General features: G+C 34.5%; 1 long non-coding RNA gene across 1 annotated transcript; it reads left to right on the top strand.

The window, feature by feature from the left end:
• The first annotated feature begins 2,280 nt into the window (after positions 1–2,280).
• Positions 2,281–4,760, top strand: LOC147535319 (uncharacterized). The gene is made up of 3 exons (XR_015228442.1): positions 2,281–2,400; positions 2,995–3,071; positions 4,506–4,760. It is a non-coding gene; the product is annotated as an uncharacterized LOC147535319 (long non-coding RNA).
• Positions 4,761–10,214: the final 5,454 nt, after the last annotated feature.

Here is a 10,214-nt window from a genome sequence, read left to right as displayed (position 1 = left end):
CAATTAGAGAGAGTTGAGGTTGACTTTGATCGGTTTTGTTTCGAGCATGTATTGTTTTAGTTTGATTACAGATAAGGTATGGTCTGGTTGAAAGAAAGTTATATGATAGAGACACATATCTTTTATCGGCTATAGTTGTTGGTGGTGAGATTTAGGGGCATCAGACACATGACCTTATCGAGAGAGACTACTTCACTGAATGGTAGTTCGTCACCTGGAAATAATAGATGTGTTGATCTTCAGATTTATAGATGTGGCACAAATGTCAGTTATGTCGGGGTTTTTATTCAGTTGTCAGAGTATTATCAGTGAGAAGGATAGTTGTCTAAGTTCAGTTGTTATCTGGTACATCTTTTCATTCAGTTGTACTATACGAGATGGTATTCTCAAGTTATATGTTGACTGCACGATATTGAGTTCGATTTTTCTAAAGGATATATATTTTTCATATAACACTACGATGGATTTCATCGACAATATTCAGTTTATATAGTGATTGAGGAAATATGGTCTAGCAGGCTAATGTACGGGATTGAACTATATTGGTTCAACGAGATACTTCGATATTGGAGGTTATATAGATTGAGACAGTGTTGGTTATTAGAAGTATCTGGGGTTCTCAGGTTATTGTAACATGATTCTCGAGGGTTGGTTTTCTTACGACTTGTATAGATTTTACAGTGGTCTTCTATTTTATCGTCTTATAAACATCAACTATATTTTCCTGAGACTATAGTGTCAATGGTAATGTTGACTTGAATAGATTATAGATATCTTCATTCTCTATTTTCTTATATTATTGGCAACAATATTTTCTTATATTATCGAGAATGGTATTTTCTTTGAGGATGTGGGATTAACGACATATCATTCTTATTTATAGGTTATAGAGGTCTTCATTCTTTATTGTATTTTTTATCGTGGACAGTTATAAAATATTCTTGGGTCATGTGGTTAGATGGAAACTGGATTTCATTGTTCAGTTATTTTGATATCTTAGAAATTGCTTCAGAGTATGGGTTTGATGTAGGAAGAGGAAACATATGTGCCAGCTTATTTTATGGTTGCACATATTAGTGTTCAACCTCAGTTTCACTTCATAATGTTATAGTTCTATAGAAGAATTCGGGATATAAAGGGTTGGATCTAGTTTGTTTATAGGTTCTAGCCAGATTGAATTTTATATCCATTCTCAATAGGTGTTTTACGAGAATAGGCTATTCAGATATTAGAGTATATGTAATATGCCTTTTGTTCGAACCAATAGACTATTGTAGCGCAAGTATTTTCATGTGTCAGTGTTTTCTCACAACGACACCAACACTCGGTTTATTCTCATCAGATTGATGTTATTTGAGTTTTCGTTTGTAGCTTTTGTTCTTCATTATTTGTAAGTTAGAGTTGTAGACTTTCTTGGTTCAGATTGGTAGAAGAGATAAGGGAGTTTCGTTGATCATCGACAAAGACACTTCAGTGGTAGGGAGAACTTTCTTCTTATATAGAGTGTTATGATGGACCAGTTTAGGGGAATTTGACTTCGGTGAAGTACCATTAGGGATGTCCATATCCTAAGAAATTTAAAGGTTACAGAAGTCTCGGTTAACATCGAAAAAGGTAGTTCTCTTGGTTCGAGTTGTGACATATTTTGTTGACATTGGCAACTGTTGTTTCATTATCTACTTTCTTCGAATTTCGAGGACGAAATTCCAATTAAGGGGGGTAATACTGTAACACCCAGATCTTGAGTCAGAGAATCGGACGAGTTAGAGCGCCGAGCGGATTCAGTGGTTTCTTTGGGGTTTGGTATTGGATACGTATTTTGATTGATTCAGATAGCTCATTGAATAGTTCTCAAAATATTATGAATTTTGACTGGTCACACGAAATTATCGGACATGGTTTGGATATCGAGTCGTATTCGACAATTATCGAGTTAAGAGGGACAATATAATCTCTTCATGGTTGGTTGTGGGAGGAAGAAGAAAAGAAAAGATTAACTAGGGGGTCAAAAAGTAATCGATGGGGACTGGATTAGCAGACCATAAGATTAGAGGGACTGATTTATGAGGTATAAAGAAATTATGGACTGAAAAGTAATTAAATTTTGTGGCCACTTTATAATGCGACATGTGGCACCCTATTTGCAATCCAACATTCCAACCGAATTTAAGCCTGGCTGTGCATGTGTGACGCGTTTTGGTGGGGAAAATGATTTTATATTTCATGTGGACCCCACTTGTTATTACCATTCAAAACCCACTTTCACCCATATTTTTATTTAGGCGTTTGGGAACAGAGAGTGAGAAAGGATGGGCGATTTTAATATAGTGTTGATGGTTCGATTTTCGTCCGTCGATTTCTTGGTGTACGGTGGTCGGAATTCAATGAAACTTCTTCCAGGTAATTGTATTCGACTTGTTCTACATATCTATCCGTTCAGAATTTTCAATTTCGTCAGTATTTGGTGGATTTATGATGGTTATATCGATAACTATATAGTTATACTAATTTCTTTTGGGTTCATAATTTGGAGCAGTTATTCTTTAATTTCGTCGAATGATTTATGTTCAGGATGATGTTTAGGGTATTGTTACTATTTTGGGGTGTCTATATATAGACGGGTTGCTGCCGAATTATTTTACGGTTCGAATTTCATATTTGGGGCTAGTTTTGGGAATTAATTGGAATAGAAATGGTTACCCGAACTTTGTCATATTTCACATAAATTGACAGTTTGAGTTATAGATTCATATTACTGGGCTGGTTATATGGTTTGTCAGCTCATGAAGACTCGGAAATATAAAATAGAGTTCATGGTTTGTTGCTTGGTTCATAAGGTGTATCAGTTGTTAAGTGGAACTTCTCAGTGATCTCTTTAGTGCCGATAGGACATTTCTAGTATAGTTTCATTCATTTTATGCATTCTTGCTCTGCAAGTGGACTCTTGACAGTTATGTAACTGTCAAATGACCGTTTTGCCCTTTCATATTTCAGTAGGACTAATGAACTGCAATAGGGAGCTCGAGCAGAAGTGGAGCTTAGTAAGGAGCACCATTGGAAGCGAAGAAGAGGTAGGATCCTACGAATCTTACTTGGAGCACGGGTATTCCCCGTTTCACCATTATATATATATATAGTCGTTTTTCTTCTTTTTATAGTTCTCTAGTTCAATTTATGATATGATATGGTATGATATGTATGTATGTGGTGTACTCTATGTTATGGATGTTTCTCCTTTCAAAACAAATTGGTTTTTCTGAAAAATAATCACATGGAGGCGGAATCGCTTGATCTGTGTGATCGTTTTGTGTGAACTGTAAACACGTGGTGGCGGAATCGCTTGAGCTGCGTGTATAACATGGAGGCGGAATCGCTTGATCTGTGTTACGTGTAATGGTTGTTTTACCACGGGCATTGGTTGGTCCCCTTGTTTATTTTATGTTATGGATTAGCCATGAATTATGTCAAGGGTTACACTCGGTGCGTGGCCAGCCGTTTGGTAACGACCATTCTAGTTTACCCGGAATGGGGTCCGGAGAGGATGGGAGTTGGGGTATTCCGACCCTTGGAGTGATTAGGGGACTGACCCAATGCCATGCTTGTTTATTTATTCTGCTAAACCACTGGTGTGTGTGGTTTGAATTCTGTTGTGAATGATACTTACAATGTTTTCACCGAAATGAAAGAGGGTGTTTACCCGAGTTTTCTTAATAAGAAAATACTAATTCTCTGAAAGTGGACACTTGTAAAAGCTTGGCTTTAAACAGGGTTTACCCTACCTTGAGACATGAGAACGCTCTTCTCCTTTTGGTTGATGGGACCTTTAGGAGGGCTCTGTTCTTGTAGCTTTGGGAGCCTATCAGATCATTTAATACTATTATAGGTTCATGCATATGTTTGGGTATTCTTCGAATGGTCAATGAGTTACCTTGCGAGGAAGCGTCAGATCTGGCCGGAGATAGGACGCGCCTCAAGATGAGATAATTGTATCGCCGTGGGTATATGGCTCTGCTACACGACGATGCTCTTATAGTCGTCTGGGTAAGTCATGACATATTCTAAGCGTATCATTGTTTGGGTGAGATTTACTATTCGATGCGTATTGAGATCACAAGCCAGCCCGATGGGCGATGATGACGAAGGGAGAGTTACGGAAGCTCTTACCGGGGTATTACGTGGATCCATGTGTACACTGCAGTAGTCAAACGTTCGATAAGGCGCCGCCTGCCTACGCACTAACAAAGGCCGAACGGTTCTTCCTAGCCGAATAGTAGGTGACCCCGACTGAGGGCGTATTCAGTCGTGATCTTGGTAAGCTAGAAGAATTATCTTGCTATATTGCTTTGCTTCGTGTGCATATTGATATCTCTGTATATATCTGTATATATGTAACACTTATAACTATTGATATATTAAAATGTTGATGTGTGTGGTGAGGGTAGGATGTCTAGGTATCCTACTGAGCTGACCTTCGGGTTATCTCATTCCTATTTGTTGTTGTTCAGTTGCAGGTATTGGTGACCCGGAGTGACACAGTTTACTTCGACGGCTCACATTATGTAAGATTATAATTTCTATTATATTTTCAACATAATCACAACGTTAATATTATATATGTATCATCTAGAATAGTTAGGATCGTTCTCTCACTTGTCTGTGATTGTACACATGTAAATATTATGCACACTATCACTTTGAATTTGATGTTATTGATATGTTGGAGTTTGTGAAAAATGTATGAATGTTTGACAGGTTTTTCAGGTTTGATATGTTCAATTTATAGAGGAGACTCTGTCCAAATTCAGTCTTTTCTGTGAACTATTCATAAACATTAATTCAAGTTGTTTTTCTCTTTATGAAAACTATTTTGGGTTACATATTTTCCGAGCATATTTTCAAAAGGTTTAAACTATATTTGATTTTCCGTTGTGTTTGTTTTTGATTTGTAACCCGTGATGAGAGTTTTGGCTTGGGTTTATATTTGAAACTCGTTTGAGTTAGTATTAGACCGAGTTTCTTTTATAAACTGCCGGGCAAACCGTGATTCGGAACACGGGGCGTCACATCCATTATCAACACGATATCCCTACAAGGACCACATTCGAGTATTTGGATATCATGAATCGTATTTTAATTTTCGTTTGATTGAAAACACCGTTTATGGCTTGGATAACTTTCGTCGAACATATTCAAATTAGGCACTTTGGAGCGCGTTTATTAAAACATATACTCTATTCGTATTTAAAAGTTTGAGAAGAAATTAGAAATGAAGCCCCAAGTCACATAGTGCTTATTAACGGCCGCTCTTTGCCTCTTTCATTGTTTGACTAATTTACTGTTGTGGTAAATACCTATCCAGGGTAGTTATTTTCTCCTAATAATGCATATATATATATATTGTTAGGTTTACATGTCAACAAACCTTTTTTTTTCTAAAGATCATGACTTATGTAACCAGATTTTTAATTTAAATCTCTTCAAAAAATAGTTTGTCATGGTGGTGATACTACCCATTCTATAGTGAAAAATTGTTTTGTTAATTATACCATACCCAAAAAACCATGCTAGAAACCCACGGGGAAGGCCAAATTTTTCTCTTTCATGATTAGAATCTAGTAATTTACATCAAATTTTTCACAAAATTTCACCATCCTTTTTATATCATATGACATTATTAGGATACAGATATATTAATTTTGTCATGGTTTTATAATAAAAATATGTGAAATGATCAAAATAAGAGCCGTGATGCTATGTCCGGCCACAATTCCGGATATTTGATCATTTCCCTCAAAATAATAGGTGACGTGAGACGAACATCCACACATGCATGATCTAACCTAACACAAGGTGACTACGTCAGCTTACGTGTGAAAGTAGGAATTAATGCCACGTAAGCTGAATCCCAGTGGAATCTTGGGTATCCCGTAGGATCATCACACGTGGTAGAAAAATCAACATTGGATACTACATGGCAAGTAGGCAGGGCAGGGGCCGACTTTATAATCCGCGAGAATGCCGATTTATTGAGAAGACCATTTTACTCGCCGACTAGTTCCATAAAAAGTTAAGGACGCGTTTGGTATCATTAAACACTCTAAACTAATAGTATGTGCTTAGAGCCTTGGACAATCACTTTCTTGAGCCTTGGGTACTTCCTGTCATTTTATATTATTTTCCTTCTTTTCTGGTTTGATTAGTTTAAGTCTGATTCGAGAGCTAATTGAATGGAAAGAGAACAGGTCAAGAAATTAAAATTTCTAATCAAATCACACATTAGCTTATCATTTAATAACCGTGAAACATAAACTATTAATGAGGCAGCTTCAATCATTTGATTTATAGCCTTGGAGTATTTGGTATCTCAAAATGGTTATCACGTTCTCATGATAGATATTTAGACTTTAGGTTGTCATGGCAAGACATAAAAAACAAGTGGAACACCAACCTCACAAGTTGTATGTATATATATAAATAAATGGGAAACTCCATGGAAAGAAAAGTAGGTGACCTACAACTATCAATTTTAGAATTAGGAGTTTTCTTAGGCCTACTTTTCTCAATCTAAATACGTACACCAATTATACATAGTGAAATGACGTTTTTATTAAGAAGTGTATAAGATCCTCCCTCCTTAGTCTTTTTTTTTTTTGTTGATTTAGTGTATCTCTCTGTTTTGTCTTTAAGACATTTTGGTTGTAAAGAAACAATTGTTGTCATGGGCCAACTATCAATTATTTCATTACGAAAAGAAAATAAGGGCCGACTAATCTATCATTAAGGGGGGGGGGGGGGGGGGGGGGGGGGTGTGGAGCGGGACTTTCACAGACTTTCATAGACAAAATGTCCCGTAGACATTTCAAGACATTTCGGATGAGTTATTATAGACAACATGTGTTCATAGACATTTTCAAGACATTGAGAGTTTGTAGACAAAATGTCTTTATAGACATTTCAAGACATTTGATCCATAGACATTTGGTAGACATTTATTATTTTAATATTATTATTATTGGTTAATCACATGAAATAATATATTAATACTAACATTTCAAAAATATATTTTTCGACTTTCGTAAACATCTGTGACTATTTGTGGACATTGATGGACATTTGGTAGATATTTATTATTTTAATATTATTATTATTTTTTAATTACATGAAATAATATATTTATACTAACATTTCAAAAATATATTTTTCGACTTTCGTAGACATCTGTAAATATTGTGGACATTGATGGACATTTGGTAGACATTTACTATTTTAATATTATTATTATTGTTTAATCACATGAAATAATATGTTTATACTAACATTTCAAAAATATATTTTTCGACTTTCCTAGACATCTGTGAATATTTGTGGACATTGATGGACATTTGGTAGACATTTATTATTTTAATATTATTATTATTGTTTAATCACATGAAATAATATATTTATACTAACATTTCAAAAATATATTTTTCGACTTTCGTAAACATCTGTGAATATTTGTGGACATTGATGGACATTTGGTAGACATTTATTATTTTAATATTATTATTGTTTTTTGATCACATGATGGACTTCAAATGTCTCTTGTTTTTTGAAAGACATTTTGGCTTCCAAATTTGTCTCAAATCCTTCACAAATTCATCAAACTATGAAGTCCACCAAAGTCTGGGACATATTTTGTCTACAATCGAATGCCTCGGACTTTCATAGACTCAAATGTCTGGATTTGAATGCCTCAGACTTTCGTGGACTCTCAAATGTCTGGATTTGAATGCCTCAGACTTTCGTGGACTCTCAAATGTCTGGATTTGAATGCCTCAGACTTTCGCGGACTCTCAAGAGTCCGCGAAAGTCTTGCTCCACTACCCCCCCTAACCCCTAAAGTATACATATTATGTGTTTTATGAGTATACCCTATAACACTATTACACTCATGATCCAGTAAGGTGCTAAAGAGCCCCTATTGGACATCCAAACAAATATTTTTTTAATAAAAATTAGCTTTTAAGACAAGTATATGCTTAACTCTTGTAAATAAATTAGCTGGTTTGATAATTTAATTAAGTTCTTTTTGAAGTTGTTAATTTGAATTGTCTAGAAGTATCGAGAATTTGTGATTAGATGTGTAATGTGTTACTGTTAGTCAGCCTCATAATGCTTAAACCTTGTAATTACAATATTAATTATACCTAAGTAACGATCATTTATATGTCTATATACTCGATAACAACACCATCAATCTAAAACTTTTGTTATGATTGTTGCTTGAAAAAGAAAACTCATCCTCCATTTTTGTTTTGGCTTTGTGAATTGACATAGAAAAGCGAAGTAAAGTTGGGTGGAAATATTATATTAAGAGTTTATTTGTGAGAGGGGAGACAATTGGTGACATAATTAGATATGCGTTACATTTCCAACAAGACATCCAGTTGTATTAGGGTGTCGCCATAAGTATATCTCCAGCTCACCCCATGACTGCGACACCCACCTACTGGGTCCCGTATTAGAAGTTGAGCCCATCACAATATCGCTTTTATTTTTTTATAAGGTTAATATCAATTTAGCTCTCAATTTATGACTATCTAGTTTTAGTGTTTGTGTGAATTTTAATGTAATTCTCATCAGCGAAATTTCATTAACAAATTTAACCATAAGAATGTTCTTTTTTATTTCACCTTTTGTTTAAATGTGTTTTATTTTGTCTTCTTTTTCCTTCTTCTACTTGACGGTGAGAGGAAGAGTAGAGATTATTATCATTATTTTGTTTTTATGTTGAAGGTCGTAGATGATGGGCACTAGCCGTCTATTGATGGGTTTTGAGCGCGTAAGAGAGAGAAAAAAGATAGGAGTAAACAGAGAAACGGGAGTACAAAAAAGAAATGGTTGGTTATTTCGACTTATAGAAATGTGGTCTTAAAGGGATAAATAACAATGCTGAACAATTACGAAAGTCAAATTTTCTAGTTAAAACCACATTAGAATATACATTTATTTTATACTATTACACTAAAGAGTGAGAGCATAGGATGTTAAATGATATTTTTTAGTATATGAAATCTAGGTGAATTAGACTGAACACTAAAGTTGACAGAGACAACTAGACTCAAATTAAACTAGTTGAGATAGTAACTCATGAACAACGATAAAGGAATGAGATTGTAAGAATAAAAATACTAAAATGCTAACACAATTGTGCATTTGCACACCTTGTATCAGTGCTTTGTAATAACTATCGTAGTCCATATAAAAAAATGTGTCTTTATGAAATGTATTTTGCTTTATATTATTACCAATAGGGTCATTTTGAAGAGCTAATCGTTTGCATAATTTCATATCAATAAATCTACAGATTTAGCATTTTAAAGCGACTGGTCGAGATGAACAAAATGATAAATACGTTTTTACTCAGCATAATTTGCTAAAATCTCATCTATTGATTTTTCGAACGGTTGAGACTGAAAAACCCAAATAACTCTATCTTTTGTCTGATCAGTCTACCCATGAAATACAAAAAGAAGGCCTATAAGAAAAACATGAAAAATCCATATGTAATTCACCCACCAAGATTGAAGATAACAACTCCTCTTATTATTGTTGTTGTTATTTCTTTCGTTGGTGTTCGACACTCAGTCCGAGCTCATAGAAATGTCTGCGATTTTTTTAATAAGAACCAATAAAACAAAATATTAGTTCCAAGATTTCTTACCCAAGAGGCGAATTAAATTGTTGGTTACCCAAGAATAAATTCAATTACTAACCATAGAGGCAGAATTAAATGAAAAACAAAAAATATCTGGCCGAGTATTATTATAAGCATAAACTCGCCGATCTTGAGTGGTTACAACGACAAAGGAGTATTCGTAACGGACAACTCGATTCCTTTTAAGAAGCGACATCTTCCTAACGACAGATAATTCTTCTACTTTTGTTAATATTATTAGGGTCCATGGGTTTTAAGTCCAAAATAAAGTTCAAAAAAAGTTTAAGGTCCAATCTTCTCAGAAAATAGGTTTTTAGTCATTTTCGTTTTGTAAGAAACATTGTTGATAAATAACGTGTTATGTATGACACATATAAAAAAAATGAAATAAAGTATGGAAAACATGAAATAAAGTATGAAACTTTAACAATAAATAACAGTTAATTTATGAAACAAAACAAGAACTTTTAAACAGAAAAATACTGTAACTTTAAAGTCTAGACATACTTCAACA

The sequence above is a fragment of the Eschscholzia californica genome, unplaced genomic scaffold (genome assembly GCF_041429995.1).
Source record: "Eschscholzia californica isolate CP2 unplaced genomic scaffold, dmEscCali1.0.p SCAF_6, whole genome shotgun sequence".
In the NCBI taxonomy this organism is placed as follows: Eukaryota; Viridiplantae; Streptophyta; class Magnoliopsida; order Ranunculales; family Papaveraceae; genus Eschscholzia; species Eschscholzia californica.
Note: the sequence above shows the minus strand (reverse complement) of the source record. Positions and strands in the feature narration are given on the sequence as shown.